The sequence below is a fragment of the Dromaius novaehollandiae genome, chromosome 7 (genome assembly GCF_036370855.1).
Source record: "Dromaius novaehollandiae isolate bDroNov1 chromosome 7, bDroNov1.hap1, whole genome shotgun sequence".
Lineage (NCBI taxonomy): Eukaryota > Metazoa > Chordata > Aves > Casuariiformes > Dromaiidae > Dromaius > Dromaius novaehollandiae.
The window spans coordinates 10,907,497-10,927,300 of NC_088104.1; the positions used below are offsets into that span (position 1 = coordinate 10,907,497).

General features: G+C 41.0%; 1 long non-coding RNA gene across 3 annotated transcripts in view; it reads left to right on the forward strand.

The window, feature by feature from the left end:
• LOC112981479 (uncharacterized) overlaps positions 1-19,804 on the forward strand; it is an 87,742-nt gene that overhangs the window by 6,310 nt on the left and 61,628 nt on the right. The window contains exon 3 of one of the 3 annotated variants that reach the window (XR_003258721.2): positions 7,696-10,845. The exons of the other annotated variants lie outside the window; for them this stretch is intronic. This is a non-coding gene — a long non-coding RNA (uncharacterized LOC112981479). Of the gene's footprint in view, positions 1-7,695; positions 10,846-19,804 lie in introns of those variants that run through there. 3 annotated transcript variants of the gene reach the window in all.

Below are 19,804 nucleotides of genomic sequence, written 5' to 3' on the forward strand. Positions count from 1 at the left end.
CTAAGTGCTTTGTATTTATACCTTAGGAAATATTGGGGGGGGGGGGGGGTAGGGAAAAAAAGGAAGCTGAACCACCTTTTTCTTGGTGTAACATAAACCTGTGTTTCTATAACTTTGTAATCAACCTCTCTTCTCCTTTTCTGATAACAAGACTCTACATTGAGCCACATGTTTTGCTTCCTTGGAAGCACTAGTGTGCAATTCTCCAAGCAAATGAAGCTAGCCTGCGCCTTTGCTGTACTATAACATACTATCAAGTATAATAGACCAAGCACAAACCCACAGCAATGCTAGTAGAGCTAGCAAAGAAATATGGAAAAGGGAACTGGTGCTGCAGAGGGAGAGAACCCAAAATGCAGCCCCTTTGTGCCCTGTCTTCAATCCTTGCTTTTAGGCTTTAGGTGAAAATACTGCAAGCTAGTCTAGTACCTCCATAACAAGACTTACAGAATTTCTGATCTGGGGTGGTGTATGAACCTAGTCTCCATTTGTTTAGGATCTTTGATATGATAAAAAAAAAAATAAACAGATTTAATTGCTGGAGTGCCTAAGAGAGAAGCTGCGCATTAATTTCTCGGGCAGCAAAGCCAGGTCGCTGCCCTCCCAAAGCCCTCACTTCTCCTGCACATCCAGGAGGCTGCTGTAGGTGGAAGGACCGTAGACCTTCTCTCTCTCCCCATCCCCAGAGCTTCATGCCCTCCCAAATGCCCATTTTGCCTATGTTATAGTCTGTATCTGATCCAAGACAAAAATTAATCTCTGGCATCTTGTTATACTTTTCCTTAAGGGCCATCATCTCCAAACCCAGTATTATTAAAGAATCCATTTTCCTTGCATGCTAATGCTGATCTGCTGCAGATTCAGCGTTAACCTGAACGACAGACATCTTTGTGGTAGAGGGGAATGTGAGGGCGGGATGGAAAAGCGACACAGATTTTTGCTGGAGAGGTGTTTGTTTGTTTGGAGAAACTGGAAAACTGAATACTGGGACTGGATTCTTCCCAAGTTTCTACGTGCAGTTAATAAACTGCTGGGAAATATTAATATGCAGTAAAAAAACATTAATACAGGGAGGAAACTGGAAATTTTAATAGCTGTTGGTCCAAATTCTCCCTAGCTGGACTGCACAGACATTACTAAACTTAATCCAGGAAGGAATTTGGCCCACTGGGTTTAACTTAAGTACGTAATATGATGCAGTGTTGGGAAAAAAGAACATCTGTTTGGTAAATGTATTTTTGGGATGTCTTTTATAAGTTCAGACAGTTTGAAGTTCATCTTAGTCTACATTAGTGTGACCTCAGCTAGAATGTTGTGCTCTTTTTTTGGTCACAGCAATTGCAGAAAAGGCATGATGGAGCTAGGAAATAAAAGGAAGGGACACAAGAAAATGATTTAAAAGCTGAGGAACTATCCAGTAAGGATAGCCTCAAAGAATTTGGGGAATTGAATCTGTATCATTTACAGGAAAGGTGGCAAAAGGGACACATGCACACTCTATAAATATAACTGTTATGCTGATATTAAAGTAGGAGCAGAACAATTTAGAGTACCTAAAGCCATCAAGACAAAGAATTAGAGTATGGATGAGAAAAAGGAGGAAAACCTTAAGGAGATTCAGTCCCGTAAGCTTCAGCTGAAGTAAGAGCTTACTGGTACAGAAGCCAGATCTAACTAAAGGTGAGTCTAACTGACACTGTTATGCACTATATAGTATTTTCAAGTGAAACTTAGCAGGTGTTTCTTTTTTCCCTGCTGGGCTATATCCTATCAACCTTACTCGGTCAAATAATCTCCCTCAAATCAGTGGGACAACCTTTGTGAAAAGGCAAAACTATTTATTCTACTGGTGGCACAGACATTTCCTGACATATAACGGCAAAGAAACGGGGGATTTATGGATGTAATATCATCTGACTTCTGTATCCCAAATTTAAAACATGAAGGATAAAATATGCTTTGTCTGTTGGGGAGAAAAAAGGCAATGGAATTACATTCTTGGCATATACGTTAGAAATGGCAGCACTGATGAGATTATATCTGTTATCTTCAAAATTGCTTTAAACCAGAAGCTTGGGTAACAAAAGACAGAAGTTACTTTCATATTAGCATATATGTCATGTTTAATCAATCAAAAGAGAACTGTAATTACTTTACTCTCTTCTTAGCTAACTTTAAAGAAAGGAAGTCATGAACCTATAAAGTGTATGTCATCCTGTTTAGATAGTTATAGTTTTATAGGTAATTTGTTGCAGATTTTATGCAGATAATTTATAATTATTTCCTTTCATGCTCATCTCTGAGCCTGAAGTCCAGTTTTAACACAAACATAAGGACTGCAGATGCAGGGAGAGTATCAGTGAAACTATCTAATTTTTTCCCCAAAAATTTGGTGCACACATTTATGAGTTTATCCGCCACTGTACTGCTACTGAATTTGGCAGTAGTTTGAACTGCATATGCAATATCAAAGTGAAAAATCAAATGCTGGTGATAATTTTGGTCCTGGTTAGGCAACCTGTGACTTTCAGAGATATTTGCATGAATACAGGAATTCATTTCCTATCCCAGTTTAAGTCTTTTGTATCACTTTGTTTTGGATACCATGCAATAGGTGGTTTCCAGTACATATTGCTACTGCTGTGAAGGAAACAAATTGTGTAGTCAGTTGAGCAGAGAACTTTAAATTGTTGAATGTGTTGAATTGCACAGACAGCAGCAAGATGACTGTGTTTGAAAATACTCTAAAATTGCCACAGCTGCTTGCCTTTAGCATGTTTCCCACCACAAAATAATCTGTATTTTCTGCTTCATGGCTAAAACTGCTATGTTGGGAAAACTCTGGAAGAGTCCTGGGAAGCAAAACAGAAAAAGCATATTTATGCAAGACAAGATTTGTTACAATTGTTTGCTGGCATTATAAGATAATTCAGTTTTTCTCTTGCTCTTTAGAAACCTCTTACAGAGTTAAGAGGCGGAAAACTAGTATTCGTAAATATTTAAAAATGTTAAGCCAAAATGTGGATTTGATTTGTTATGAGTATTGGCAGTCTGACTGTTGACTGTCCTTTCTCTTCCAACCTGCAATAAATTATACAAAAATATATTATTTCATCACTCATCGAACTCGACTGATTAAAATATGCACCAGAGAAGCACTACCCAGCCATGAGAGCTATTGATTAGACTCTAAAGCTTTATATGTCCTTTATGTTGGCAGGGCACCCTTGTGTGTAAATACAACAACAGCATACAAGCCTGATTACTAATATTAATGCTTCAGAGGGTTTTTTGTTTGTTTGTTTTAATTTAAGGGCCAAATGTCAATGTAAGCCATTTAGCCCATCAGACTAGTAAGTCAGCTTTCTGTAGACAGTGACATACAAGTAGCGATATATCTAGTGCCGTGTCCACCTGCCTCTGGCTTCCTGGTCTACAGCACTAAGTAGCCATTTACATCTGGGTTGATTAGGGAAACCTTTGACACAGGTCTGGAGTGAGGCTTAAACTTCTGTTTCCGGATCCATAGGGAAAAATGCTTAACCAGCTTTAACCTCTCTACAACTGCTCCCTTCAGGCTGTTATGAAACATGAATTCATCTGACCTCTTCAAGCTCTGTTTATATCTTCCTGTCTGGGAGATCTAGTCATTCCTTCCTTCAGTTCGCTGCAGACAAATGAATATCTCATGGTACTGTCATATAAAAAGCTACTTAAAGCATTTCAAAGCCAAAAGGGCTGCTAGTTTCTACTCTTTGAAAAATCAGCACAAGTGGCTAAATAGTTCCATAATACACAAAAATTTGCTGCTCGGATTTATTTCTTTCCATCTTTTTTTTTTTTCTTTCTGACCACTATCAGATCTCTGTTAACAATATTTTTCATTTCTATAGTAGTAAGGATTAACTTGTCCCCCAGAAGACGCTTCAGCTGCATGCCCAGTTCATTCAGTCATGGGATTGATTTCTCAGCAATGTTAAACACCCTGAAGTCCAAGAGAAGTACACAATACCTGGGAATCCAGCATACATGTCCTGTAGATCTAGTGTCCAAGTAGAAGAAGTCAGCACTGGTGAACACCTAAAAATTACACTTGCACTAATAACCACTTGCCAGTCTGTGGGTTATTGCCAGATCCAGGACTAGAAAGTGAATCAGGTCATCGACTTTTGCTGCCACTGTGTTTTGAGCCTGGGAGTAGGACCCAAGAGAGGTGACTCTACTACTGGCTACTTTCTTGTTCCAGTCCAGTCTTCTACATCAATTTAAAGTTAAGCACAAGCTGCGAGTGCTCAGCAGCTCTGTACGTTCGGCATAAACCATTGCATTTTATACTACCTTCCATTTGCTAGGTAGAGATAAATGAGGCTTAGCAGTATGTTAAGGTAGATGGGAGTGAGGAGAAATGTTGGTGTCTATGTTGCGTTAGTGTGAGGACAGCGAAATGGGAGTAAGGTAAAGGGTAGGATAAAGATAAAGGGTAGGGGTAAAGCAGGCATGCTTTTCTTCCAGAAGTGTAAGAGTGCTGGACATGCAGGCTTGTTCCTTTTCTTCCAGTCCTTGAGGGTAAATCTATGATTCCTTCCCAGCTTCAGCTGGTTCTGCTTAGTCTGGGTAACTGGCGAATACCAACAAAAATAATGTAGGAATTGATGGATAGACATAACCGAAGATTCCTCACACCAAGGATAGGTGAGAAGACAGAACTGCTGAATTGGAAATAGACAATAAAAAATTTGAGATGGGTAGGAGAAAGGGTAAAGCTGAGAGAGGATTACCATAGTGTGAGGAAATAAGGGAAGTTATGAAGAGGCAGAGAGAAAGAATGAGTTTTTAAAAAAGCTTAGAGAAAGAAAGGATAGAGTTAAGGAGGGGTGGAGAATGTGAAAGAAGGAAAATAGAAGTCATCAAAAGAAAACACCAAGGAGTAGAAGAAAGGCAGAGGTGAGGAGGACAGTGAAAGCTCCAAATAGTGAGGAAGGAGAACATCCTAGTAAAACAATAAATGCATGATGCAGGCATTCTCTGGGGCCATCTTACTGCTCCCAGGCTTTGTGGTCACCCTGCCAGTGGGCCAGAACAAAAGTAAATACATTTAGGCTTTAGGAAAGATTGGGTTTATGTCTACAGAATAGTCATGGTTTTTTGCTTGTTTCATCCCAATTCTACCAACAGTGTATGATCCATGCTAATGCGAACTCAACTTCTATTTTTTAAAAAAAAAAAATCTATAAAATTCAAGTCACACACAAGTTTGAGGAAACAGAAGATTAAAAAAAAAATGAACAGCGAAAAATACCAAATAATCAAGAATTCTGAAGTCATATAAACACTCAAGAGCCAAGGATGTAAAGAAAGCCCGTACTGATTACTCATATATTCAGTATAAACCATATACGTACTTTCAATTCATGTAGAATGATATCATTTTCACGTTGAATCTCTTTTACATGTGGTACCAGTGTCTTGTTAAAACCTAAGTTGCACTACCTCAAAACAAGCCTATTGACTCTATCTTGTAGCTTATTAAATAGCGGTAGCATAGTTCTTAGTAATAAAAGAAGCGTTATCTAAGCACAGGAAGTACTTCAGATATTTTTAAAAGTGTCTTTTTTCTTCTTTTTGCTTTTAGGTCGTGCTATTTTGACTAGGATAGCGTACTGAATTATTCTATGATTTTTACCTCTTTCCCCCATATAAATCTATACGTTTTTATATTTTCTATAATTTCTTTGGGGGCTGTTTCCTTTGTAACATATGAGAATATTTTAATTTGGTTTTCTCTCCATTCCAATCATTTGGGGTTAAATTTTCTCTAATAGCCTAATCCCAGTCCAAATAAGTTTAATGAGAAAACTCCAATGTGATAAAATGGAACCACGTTTTCCCTCTTAAGCCTACACAGCAGACTTTCCTGGCATAATTGTGTCGTTCAAGGGGAGAATGAGGTGTGATCTGTGACTGGCATAAGCAAAAGCTTTCAATGTCATTGTAGGTAAACAGGCCTAAAAATAGCCTATTGCCATTTTTGCCTTGTTTCGTTTGCAGGCCCGAAAAAAGTTACAGCAGTGAAAGTGCAGTTTTGTTGCCGCAGGTTGCGTGGACACGAGGTGTGCTGCTTTTGCTGTATAATGGGGTGGTATTTCTATTCCAGCCAGGCCTTCCAAGTGTGGGCCTGGACTGAATTACACTCATGAAAATTGAGACTAATTCCACTGCAGTCTTGCAGCAGAGGTCATATTCACTCTTATTTTATGCCATTTAGCTAGAAGGTTTGCCAGAGGGAAGGTTATTGCAACTTCATGTATTCTCTTCGAGGAAAATAAGCCTTCCTGCAAAACTACTGTAGCTCTCCTTCTCTCAGGAAGACACAGTGTTCATCAGGTAGGCATATTCCCAAAATATAGAGCCAAGGCTCTTTCTGTGACAACCTTTTACAGGCATGCTATTCTCACGTGCTTTCTGTTATGCCTCTTTTCTTTGATCTGCTCTGCCTGGAACAGAGAATGAGATCAAAGAAAAGCTGAGCTCTGCCTCTTATCTCTGTGCTCCTGTGTCTTTTCTCCCCCCCCCCCTTTTTTTTCCCCTCTCTCTTTATTTCTGACAATTGTACGATGGAGGGAAGCAAGAACCAGAGGGAACTTCTGGGTAACAACCCCAGCCTCCTCTGACCCCAGTCTGGAGGGCTGGAAGGAGGTCACTGCACTATTGTCTTAAGTGGGCAACTGCTGAAAAATGTTAGAGGTGGTATAAACCAAGTTTAATGGTTTAGATTCACAGGCATGGAGGAGCAATATCTAGGTTCTTATTGAGGACACAAAGATACAAGAAAGCAGTTAATAATGCTATAGGCAGATCTTTCTAACAAGGCATTTTGTGGCCTTAAAAAGTCTCAGTGTTGTAGTTAAGGAATGTGAAACTTGTGCTTTTCTAAAACAATAAAAAAAACCTTGGAGATCACCAAAACCATGGAGAGCATAGTGTTGCATTGGTAAAAAAGCAGAAAATGCAGTCATTTTGACAGCGCCATGATGATTGGAGGAGACCTAACCAAAACAAGTCAAGTCAGTTGAGATTTATCAGTGTCATCAGGGTTTTGCCCTCAACTCCTACACTTTACCCATCTTTTCCTAAGTCTTTTATCATTACCGCATGGAAGAGGCATCATTATAATGCTCCCAGGTACATAGTCTTGATCTTTCAAACTCTGTTATCCATAACTTCCAGGTGAAAGGATTAATCTAGAACTTTATTTGAAAAAGCTTAATTTGTTTTCTGTTTTGTAGTTCTGTATGGTCACAGGACAGATCTTCACTTTAGGTTTTTCCAAGACTGGCTGTCTGAACTTTGTACAGTTGAAGTCCTTTGACCTGAATAGTGTGTGTCTGGAGTTCCCTCCAGGTGCGTCTACACTGGCGTTTTGGTTCTCTTACAGAGCATGCTTTGGAAGCAAATCTTCTGTTTGTTCCTAGTTACTGTGTTTTGGTTCATATCACGCAGCAGTCCTGAGGATGCAAACCGGATTTCTGTTGGCTGGAGCTAGGCCAGAGGATGCAATGCAGGAGGATACCTGACACACTCCAGCCGCTGACTGCTGTCCCACCGCACGGCTAGTGGGCATTCAGTTCACAGAGGTGGTCCAAAGCAAAACCTCGGAGACGCACAGTGTGGGCTGACAACCATTTCTCTCTGCAGGTCAGCGCCTATTGCACCGTAATGCTGGCCTGTGTGGTCCTGCATTGTGGCTGCTCAAAGCCCCAGCATACTTCATTGGAGAGGCTCCGTTTCTCCTCAGTGGCAGAAAATTGTTTCCAAGTATGTCAGCTTCTCGTTGAATTTGCTGGACTTTGCGTTTTAGTGTTAATGACTGATCTCATTTTGGGTTTCTTGAATGCTCTGGACTCATTAGGTCAAATTCAGGACCAAGAATTGCATAGAGATATGCTTTTTGAGGAATAAGTGAACCAGCACATTAAAAAAAAAAAAAAAAAGTCTTTCCTTTATACTAGTGAAGGACCCAGCTAAAACTTCGCTGCCTTTCCAACCACATGAATAAGCTTTTAAAAGAAGCCTGCTTGTTGGAGAGCTGGGATACACATATTAACAGAGCATTTCTCTCCAGTGTACTGCTTTCATATTTTCAGTAGCAAATGAACTGAGACTTAAAATGAATGAGCTGTTTAAGAGTAATATTTCTCCCCTTGCACCTGCATACATTGATGGCTATCAGTGGAGCACTGTAGCTGGAATTTCAGTAGCATTGCTTCTTGCACCCTGATTATTTTTTTTTAAGTAATGTATTGAAAAAGCACTAACAGTCTGCCAACACTGCCACACCATGTAGCAATTCTTGCTAAGCCTGAGACATTATTGTTTATCTATCACTGTTCTTCAGAGCAAACAAACTTCATGGGTAATTCTAAAAAAACCAACCTTATTTATCTTGATTTATGTGATTATGCATAAGGGGCTAATTCTTGCCTTCAGCTGTGTTTGTTCAAATTACACACCCTTCCCTTAAGAATGCTATTGTACTTTTGGCGATCATCTTTTTAATTCCATGTTTACATCCATTTTCATGCTGTTCACTTGACTCCCTTTTTATATTTCTAGAGCAGGAGCACTTGGTATAGTAGGCGTGAGGCACATACACAAGCCTTGAATCTATCTTGCTAGCACTGTCTGTCTTTTAATACTCTTCCTGAATTTTTTCATTTGAAATATGAATAACAATTTAATGCCTTCTGGAGGGGGAGAAGGGCTTCCATAAAAAATATCGTATTATATGAGTTGCATGGCAAAAGGATTTGTGATTTGAATTATTACTGAACCTCACCGAGTATCCTTTCACAATCATTTGCATTTATAGTGATATAGGAATAGGGTCTTTATTTAACAGCTACCGAGTCAGAATCCCATGGTTTGGGCTGTGGGCTTCCACAGCTGAGCTGTTTGTGGAAGTCAAAATGCTAGACTAGCTCAGCCTGAGCATGCTCGGGGGGACACCAGTGACAGCACAGTAGGGATGGTTCCTCAAAAACATGCTGACAACCCCCAACAGCCCTTTTTTTTTTTCCTTTTAAAGAAAAATGCATGTTTCTTCTTAGTGTCTGCCAACAGCTAAACAGTACATAAAAATGTTAGCTCTAGATGGTTGAATACTTTAGCCAGTGTGGTTTCTCTGTCTGCATTTATGCACAGGTAGGACAGCTGTGTGTATTACATTTGAGTTTGTCTCCCAGGCAATAGAGTATTTGTGGTCTGATTGGAAGAACAGCTGGGACCCTGAGTCTTCTGTTTTTCTCCTAACTTCTCCACGGCACTGTGTGTTCACCCTGCACTTGATTCAGCTCCTGAAGGGGTCAGTGACAAAACTCTTGGAGCTCAAAGTCTGTTTTGTCATGCAAGTAGACATCCACAATTACTTCACTGATCCCAGTGGATGTAGGTCCTCAGCTAATTGCCCTGTAGAGTAATTCAAGTTTGGATCCATGCAAATTGAAATTAGATCATGTCCTGCTAACTTTGGAGAGAACAGATTCAGGCCCATAACCTGTCTGCCTGAATAGTCTGTTTAAAGACATCCTTCCCTTCTCCCGGAAGTTTAACAATTCTTAATATCCTGAAGTCAAAAGGCTTAAAAGTCGTGCTCTGTCTTAACCTGAATTACCTTCTCCAGACAGGTGTGAGCTTGTATAGCTCTCTGCACACTGAGATCTCGTCACCTCCAGCTTTCCTTTGGGTAGACTACAAGGATGCAGTTGTGGGAGCAAAGGAAGGGGTGCTGGTCTACTCTGTAGTCATTGGCCAGTTTCAAATAAACATTACGGAGAAGTAGGATCTCAGATTAATCTGTTAGACAATTTTGCAAGTGGAGGACTGAGTGGAAGAGAGAAACTACTAAGCTGAATTGTTGGCTTGTGCTAAAAAATCTGTGCCCCAGCTACGGTAATAGCTTCAGTTAGTACTCATACTTTATATCAAACTCTGGAAAATCCAGCCTCCTGGCCACCCCAGGAAGCTGTTGCTCACCGAGCTCCTTGTTTGATGTACGGGCACCAGAGCTGGCTGCAGACAATATTAGAGGCACAACTGGAGATGTGCTCAGGCCACCTATCACATCCCTTCATCCTCCCTCTCTCCAACCAGTGACCATGTTTAACCTCTTAACTACAGTTCTGCACTGAAATTTCAGGTTCAATTAATTATTTTCCATTTCCTGTAATTTTTTTCAGCGTCACTGCATTGTTTGACATATCATGTAAAGGTGATCTAAGCCTTCTGTTCCTATATATACAGCCTGTATTGGATTTTACTAAAATGTGTGTCATTTAAGTAACCCAGATCAGCCCATATAGTGCAAATATCCTTATAAATGTTCTCTATTATGAATGAGATATCTTGCCAGCTACGCAATTCCTAATGAGTACATCAAGAATGATCTCCCAATTCCTCAACTGCTGGAGTGCTCCTTGATAATTTCTGGTAGTAGACACTGGAAAATTATTATTATTATTATCTGGCAGTAGACACGGGTAGGGAATTAGATTGTTAACAGTCATCTGAGTCAGTAGTTAGATTTGTTTGGATAAAAACTGAAAACTTTTGGCTTTGTGTGTCTGTTTTTCCAGCAGTCATTTCTTTTCACATTGAAAACCCAATTTTTCATGCCAATGAGATCAATTGGAAAGTTTTTAGTAACCCAGATGATGAATAGTATTGGCTGAAGAAAGGGTTTCTTCAGCCTCAGTGGAAGCCTCCCCAGAAAATGACAATTGCACATTTACAGTTACTTTTAGGAGACCTGTCTGTTAACTGATTCTTAGCCTGTTTACTATGGGCACGTTATTACACGCTGCACATGTGGATTATTTTTTTAAATGAGAATGTAACAGAGGATTACGTCAACTTAGTGTCAGCGAGATAGATACTAATTCCATTTCAACATTTCCCGTGCAGTCTCACAAATCCATTGTGCTAGATATTGCACAGTTACAGTAAGATGCATTTTCCTTGCAGAAGGACTTAGAGCCACATTTACTCTTGGGACCAATTTAGGAGAGAGGAGACTTGATGCGAGTGTCTCCTGCACAGCTGGCATCCTGATCCCCCAAGAAAGGCAGCATCCCTTTTGAGAGTCACTTTAACGTTCCCTCTGCCCAAATTTTGGGTGATAGCAAGCCTGAAAGCTACAAAGCCTGGGAGAACCCATCTTCTAGCTCTTTGTACTTTCACGTTTTCTCCTCCTTCCCTTCTACCCTGTTTAACCAAAAACTATGTTCTAGGAGAAGCATCTTTCCTACTGATATGCTAGGAGGAGGAAGAGGTATTGTTTTGATGTATTTCTTCTTAGGGTGAAGATTACTTCTGCCTCTGTTTTTCTTGCATCCACCTAATCGCGAGGCAAAGCTTCTTCCACGAAACAGCCAGTCTGAGGGCTCCATGTCGTAAGCATCATGTTTGCAGTTTTACTTTCATGAGTAGTTCAGCTGAAGTCAACGTAAGCAGAAGTTGCACACACACAAGTGCTCATAGGATGGAGCAAGATAAAGACAAAAAGCAGACAAAGCAAAGGGGAACGAGTTAGACATACAAGCACAGTGGTCAGGGTGATGATAGGCACACATGTTGCTAGTTCCTTTCCCCCTCCCTCCTGCCAGCCACTAAAACAAGCAACATATGATAGGAGGAGGAGAGGGATGAAAATCCAAATCTGTAGTTAGAAAAAAAAAAATACATCTGTAACAGATTCATATTTCGTAGGCCTTGTTTAGAGCTTCATTTACACCCTCCGAGCAAATTTCTCTCTATTAGAGAGCCCTGTGGACCACTCCTGTTCCATTTCAGCATGATGGAGGGAACCGCTAATAGGCTGACCTGCAGTACATTGCAGCCTCATCATTTCCAGAGGGAGAAATATTTCTTTTGGCAAGCAGAGGTGTGCCTGTCCTCCAAGGTCTTCAGCGCGCTTAGTGAGGATGGATAAGTAATGCTGCCTAAATTTGAATTTCATGAGATGGTTTGACTTTCTGATAGGTGTTTTTCAGATTTGGAAGAAAAGCAACTATCTTTTCAATTTCCAGGAAAATGAATTCTGAAAAAGATCAGTTTTAGTCAATTTTCATTTCACAATTTTGATTTTACTTCCTACATCATCAGTAAAGCTTTCCAGCAGCACATTACTGACACGCTGCATCTGGTATAATATCACTGAAATCTTCCATTTTTAATATCTTTAGTTATTCCAGGTTATTCCTATTCACTACTGGTTTTGAAAAAAAAAACCAAAAAACCAAAAAAAACCCTTCATCTCCTTTCTTACCTCAAACACACTCTTGTTTTGTAATGAAACAGTATGAGAAAGTATGTTCACAAATAAGTAAAGTTTCTCTTCATACTTATAAAATATAGGTCTAGTATACACTTTTGTAGAAAGAGAAAACATTTAAATTTTAATGGCTTTATTCTGAAACAAGGCTTCAAGCATAGACATAAATAATTCAGCACTCAAAAGGCTTCCAGTGTGCTGCTGATAGTTTGTTGTATGCCTAGATTTTGTTTAGGTAGACATTAAAGCAGATATTAAGCAATTCTGTTCACGGCTTTGTCGCTGTGAGGGTATGTGGCTGTAGGTAAATCACGGAAATTCCCTGTCTTATTGTCTGTAAAATGGGGATAAGCTATCCATTTCACTGGAATGCTGTGATCCTTAAATAACGGATGATGTGAACATCTCTGTTGAAATACGGCGTCATTAATTTTCCATTGCTCTTTTGCCAGCGTTTGAAGACATTTAGATCTATGATAGTTCAGACTTTAAAGCTACTAGCAGTACTATAATAACTGTTTTCAATTTTTAAAAAATCTACTTGTCTACCTTCCTTCAAAACACTTGCAACTTGAGCCCCAAATATATTTTTACAGAAATAATTGCTTAAGTTTCCTGTGCTTTGCCTTTCCCAGTAATGATGTACAATATTCAGTAATTAATTCAAATACAACAAGAGTGTTCTGTCCCTTTTGCATTTTGAAAATGGGTTCGTGGATGTTGTTGCACAGCAACATGTTGGCTGTGATTCTCCATTGCTTTGTAACCAGCTCAGGCAATAACACAATTGCTTCATCTGGTTGGCAAAAAAAAAAAAAAAAAAAAAAAAAAAAAAAAGCAGAATTCAGAACTACAAAGCTTTGGCAATCATTTTGTACAAATATGAGTATACACCAAACATGCATGTTGAATTGCTGGATCTCTGCAGTCTTCACTCCATGTTTTAGGCATTCATGAGTGTTCCTTTCAATCTGAAAAGAGATTAAAAATAATTGTTAGAGAGTCAGTGAACTCGTTCTAGGCTTTTTAGTTCTGTGACTAAGTGACTTCAACTCCAAAATCAGAATGATCAGAAATAGTTCATAAAAATGAAAATATACGTATACATACTTTTTAACTGGATGTGTTAAGCCATCCATCTACTTATCTACTTTTCTAGCAGATATCACTCTAAAGTGCAGCAAGGTTTCCTTGAGTAAGGTTCTTCGCACATTCTGGCAGTGGGGAAATATTAATGAGACACATCGTCCTCGGAATGTCCCTATTACCACTTTGTTTTAAAAGCTGTCCACCCTAATGAGCTCAACATAACCTCCTGCCCCTTAGATTTCTGCAGAGTGATCCACCTGGCAGAGAGTTAAGTGCAGATGATAACAACACGGTACAGCCTGTAAGTGTCAGCGTCTTTTTGCTGCAAAGTGTGTGTGCGTGTGTATGTGTGTGTGTCTGAGCGCATGTTTTAAAGACCTTGCCTAATCACACCTCACTTATTTTTAAGTAGAACATGTGGTTTAACTTTGCACCCACTTTCCTACTAGAAGACTAAATGTTAACACCCAGGGGCACCTGTCTTAGATTAGTGAATAGTTTACTACAAATGATGGAACCAAACTGATGGTGTTATTTGTGGTTCAGAAACACAAAATTGAGTCAAACTGCCTTTTGCTTTTATTTATTTATTTACTTAAAAGTACAGAAGATGACATTAAAAACAAAGGGAAAACAGTGTCTATAATACTGTAGTTTAAAAACATCTGACAAGTTTCGCTGACATGTTTTCTGTGTGGAAGGACCTGAAAATCTCATGTCCACTTGACAAGAGCATTTTTGTCATTCCACAGTGGCAAAACAAGTGCAAAATGTGAAGTGGTCTGCACATATGGCCTTAGAGGGCACTGAGGTTTGGTGAGGGTCAACTTTTTTTGGATCTGGGTAAATTTCATGGTCCCAGCTGTCCAGATGATTTGCAGAGGACACCAATATACTAAAGCAACCTGCTGTGAATCTTCATCCAAACAGATTAATGCATGGCAGGCACCGTATATGGTCCTCAAAAACTTCACAAAAATAAGATAAACTTTCACCAATGCTAGCCACCTTGAGATTTCCTCTCCTGGTCTTCTGATTGACTGGGTATAAATTACTTGATTCTCCTGTGATGATCTAAAATTCTGTCCTCCCGTATATGTCTAGTAATTCTCAACAGTATTAACAAGGAGAGAATTAAATTGTTGTAAGGATGATCTGTTCTTTAGATTCTGATTTAGCAGCCCAAGTACTAAGGTACTGTCATCATTGCATTTAACTGCTTTTACATAGTAATTAAAATGGCAGCAATACATTTCTTTCTTACTGCTTTCAGCCATGCTCAAATACACACGTGGATGTTTGTATACTTTGGCATGTGCTTGTGCTAACACACACTTACATAAACACACACACCCATGCACATTATTAATTTATTCTTGGACTGTTCATTATCTCTAGATGTGTCAAATACGTTATTTTTTCCTTTTCTCTTTTCTGCCTTTGCTTATCAGTACTCCTCTTTGTCAGATTAATCTTGGCTGTCTGCTGGTTTGGGGTTTAAAAAAAAAAAATACCCCCAGAAAGCAGAATTAATACAGGTCAGTTTGTTTTCCCCATTTCTTCCATACTGCCTGTTGTTCTTTCCACTGAACCTCTCCTTCTCCCTTCCCAGGGTGCTTTTGTGCTGTTAAAAACTGCAGCAAGGTTTTGTTGTTTCTTTGGAATACGCGCTGCATTGTTGCTGTAGCATTGTTGCTGTAGCATTGTTGCTGTCGTGTTTTAAATATCTCCACTTTAGATGTCTTTGCTACCACAAACTGGAGTAAATTAAAAGGCAACTTACAAATAAGTAATTTTCTGTATTTTATTATTCTCACTTAATTGCTGATTTGCAGAAATGAATGGACCAGAACCATCAAATTCCCGTCATTTTTAAACTTCTAGTCACGGGGCACTTACGGTATTTCATTTTATGCTAAAAATGGTATCACTAGTTTTCATGTTCAGTTAAACAACTACAGGTTGGGGTTTTTTGACATAGGAAAGCTGAAAGTCTGATTGTGGACACACAGAAAATTAAGATGCCAAATCACAGCACCTTGGGCGTTTTAAACTGCAATCCTATACCTCATACAGTTCTTCATCATACAGTAATTCCAGGAGTTATTTCAAATACTCTGCCTCGGCGCAGAACGTCGTGGGATTCTCAGTGACGGGCCAGCAAACACCGTCCCGCTGGTGGCTGTGAAGGGATGGACAGCTGGGTTTCGGCCAGCTCAGTGTGGTTTACTACGTGACTGCGGTGTCCCTCAGAGAGGAGGTAGCATACAGCCTTTTTTTGCATATACTCCAGGTTTTCTTGCCTTAACGAAAAATGCTGCATTAAGCTGCTTGGGCAGCATGCCTGTTAACCACTCATCGTTTGCATCTCCAGACATGACTTCTCAAAAGCATGTTACTGAATTGGTGCCTTACTGATTGCAGCTCTTTGATAGGAAAAAAGAATCACAGATAGACTATGAATGTCAATAAATATAGTATGGGAGCTGTGAATTATGAGTGACATCAGGTTTCCAACAGATGTTTTTGTCCCATAACAGAAGCTGATTTAACAAATCTGCTTACAGCTGGCCTTGGATACTTGGGGCCCCACAGAGCTGAATCAGCAAGCCAAGGTTTGGGGGCTGAATATTTTTTTATCCTTCACCCTGAGCCACATAAGTAAGCTTTAATAGTTGGAGAGAAACTCTGAATTTGTGCTTAGCGCTCTAACAGAGAGTGGGCTGTGGTGTTTTGCAGGACATGCAAAGGAAAGCAGTTTATGTTGGTTAATTTAAGATGCTGATTTCCACCTTCCAGGGAAAGACATTTCTCTGTTAAAACATCGCTGTGTTGAACCTAGCGGGAGCTGCATCCACAATAAGATGCCTGCCCTGCAGCTGTGAAACCTGCAGGTGCATAAATCTCCAGCATTTATGATAAAATCTGTGTCGTGGACATTTTCTTATCATAGCAGATCAGGGAGAGGAGAAGGAGGAAAGGCCAAGGAAAGGCTGCTGACACATTTGAGCTGTTTGGAAACACCGGCCACGTTTAAAGAAGGCATCGCAGTGCGGCTCTCCCTGGAGCTTGCAGTAATTGTGCCGTTTGCTTCCAGGGGAATAGGTTCAGGCCTTTGGCTGGCAAATGTTTGCATATAGCCCAGATCAAGTCATTAGTTGCCATGTGTCCGACCTATATTTTAGGGCCCTCCAGCTGAAAAGTCCATTTGCATATTTATCCCGGTCAGGAACATGGTAATTAAGTCTGGGGCACTGTACACAAGCCCGAGGAAAGCCTGTAATTCAAGAGCTCAGAAAGGCTCCTGCTGCCTTCTATGGGGTCCGGAGCAGCCGCAAACTGGGAGGGTATTTCCCGGATCGTGGACAATCCAAGTATCTGCAAGGCTGATTAAATTAATACTTCAAATTATCAGTGCCTCTGCAATGCTCGGATACCAACTCCACCTCTTGGGCTGCAGAGAAAGCATTACAAAAGCATGACGTTTGCTCTTTGCTGGGGTGCACTTCATTTTGCTGTGCGTGATGAGAGCACACGTGGCGCTTGCCTCAGCTGCCCTGGCAGGGAGGGGGAAGCCGTTACACTGCGCTTTAGCACCGGGGGGATTGGGGCAATTAACAGATGGTCTTGTTAAAAGCAAGCAAACAAATACCTGCAGCATCAGAATACTTGAAGGTAGATGAGTCTTCCACACAGGGGGAAAATAAAAGTATAGGGTAGGAAAAAAGACATTGGCTAGAGGAGAAAATCCTTCGCTATATCTTATGGAGGAAGGCCAAAATCAGTCCCTGCATCTGGAGTTTTACTTTGCTAAAAGAGATATAACAATCCTTTGTTCCAATTCAGAAAAAAAGTACGGACTGAAATTTTAATGGCTCCCAAACGTTTAGATGATTGCACCTGGATTTTTCTTTCAAACTCTTGATCATATGTATGTTGTATTTTCAGGGACAAATATTTATTTGTTGTAAACCTCTAAAGGCCCATTGACACCAGTGGAGGTGTGCATTTTGTGGGGGTCTGGCTGTCACCGAACACAGCATGCTTGTGAACCCCTGTCCTTCTCCAGCAGCTTAATGAACCACCAGGCCTTCAGCTTTTCTGGTGTGTTTTGAACCCAGCACCTCCTACGTAGCTCCTTCGTTTAGGTAAAACTGTGGCAGAACCAAGAAATATTACCAAATATGTTTTCTGAGCCCCGCGAGCCATCTCTGATAATCACTTTGAAAGAAAGATGAAAATATTCAGCCTTCCGGAAGGTGGTTCTGCCTTCGGCTAAGCCGTGCGTCCGACCAGGGCCGGCGCCTTCGCCCAGCTCCTCTGCGCCCGCTGCCTCTCCCAGCCCCGGGCGCGCAGGGCAGGGAGAGGAGGTGTCCTGCCACACCGCCTTGCCGAATAAAAACAGGAGGAAAAAGAGACCTCGCGGGAAGACAAGAAAGCGGCAAAAGAAGCCTGGGAGAGACCACGACGTTGGGCCTCGTTCAAGAAGCCCATTGAAGCCGGGGGAAGCGTTTCAATGGGGCTTGGACCAGACCCATGTCGTGGAGCCGAGCGGAGAGATAATTAACAGCTCTGGAGGGAAACGAACGGGGAGGCGGCGAAGGTAGGTGGCATGGCTGAATAGAAAGGAGTCACCTGGCAGGGAGAAGAGGACTCGGACAGTTGAAAACTAAAACGGGGTTGGCAGCGAGAAATGCTGGAGTTTGGCAAATGACCTGAAAATGCTGAGCGAGAGGTTTTTTGTTTTTGTAGTATGTGGTAGCAAACGAGGCCCAGAAACTCAAGAGGGAAAAGAGTGGCTGGCTACAGAGCACAGCTAATTATTCCAGTCAAGGGGCTCCATCCCAAGGGATTTTCCTCCCCTGCCCTGTCCACTTCCCACTGTTTTTAGCTGGGAGTTCATTTTTGGTCTTCTGAATAACTTTCCACAAAAATGATACAGTCCAAGCAGGTTTTTGTGTAGCAAACTGTGAATGTGACCTAATAAATTCTCGATTGCTCTGCAAAACATGTAGGGCTTTTTTTTTTTTTTTTTTTTTTTTTTTGCAAAAAATAAAATAACGTAAGGCTTCACGGTGTAACTCTTAAATCCAGATTGAATTCCAGAACTAAACCAAATTAGCTGCAGATCCTGTTTCCTCATCCCAGCAGAAAACCCTTCACCTAAGGTTTCTGGGAAATGGGAACATGCAGGAAAAAAAAACCCACAACAAACAGGAGTAGGAATTTAATTACCAATACTATCCTCCAACTTCAAAGAGGAATGAAAAAGATAATTGCTTAGGGTCTCTGGGTGGAATCCTGTCCCCATGGCCAAGACAACAACCAGTCTAGCCAGCGTCTCAATGACAGGAGAGCAATGTGCAGCCTGTTTGCCTAGTGTCAGTGATTCTGCATAGAGTCATAACAGGTAAGTGAAATGGTAATTAAAGATGGAAAGAAGCATTGGCCGGAGGTGAGAACAGGTGGTGTGCGGTGGGGGGAACCTACATTTCGTTGAGTGTAAAATGGCGAGATAAAAATATACAGCAGGAGTGAAAGAGAAGTTCTCCTGGGGAATTTTTGCAGAAAGCGCCAGATAGAGAAATAAGAATCTGAAAGGGAAAGGAGGAATTTTTTTCCCCCCCCCAAGCTGCACAAAAAGCCTGGATGATATGTGGCAGCCCAGGAAATGCAAACAGGTTGTTACGATAAAGCAAAACGTCCCGTGGGGAAACAGATTTGAAGTGGCAAATGTGCTTGCAAGGGATAAGTGTGAGCTTTTGAGAGGGAGTCGCAGCAACAAAGGGTGGCGGATATGGTGCTCTCTGATAGAGGAGGGCTGCAGGGGATTCCCGGCGCGCCCGGTGCCAAGGCGCACGGCGCTGCGGCCGGCCTTGCTGGGACCATTTCCAGCTGCTGTCAGGGACAGCAGAGGGGGCATCCTGCCCGCTGTCAGTGCGACGGGTTGTTAAGTTCAGGGACATGATGCGGGGGGACTCTTCTGACTTGTGGACCTTTCCAATAGTGTGGATTAAATGCAGTCTCTCTCAGAAGCTGAGAAAAAACAGGCTGGAGGGTAACTTTAACTGCATGCAGAACACTAATTTTGGCAAAAAAAATCTTTAAGAAGGAGCAGAGCCTCTTTAGCTCTTTTGTTTGTTTGCTTTAGGTAAATGGGCATGCAACATCTCTGCAAGCTTTCGTCAACGTACAGGCAGCTATCATGAGAGAAATGCATCCTCCTCTTAGTTTGAAAAGCCAGCGTTGATTTGGGCCTGACATTTTCAGAGTGGATTTACCTTTTCTTTATTAAAAATAACCAGGAAGTATCTTAACTTGTTTAGAAAGCAGAGTGAAATAAGGTATTAACACATCCTAGGGTAGTTCTCTTTGGCTCAGGGAGAA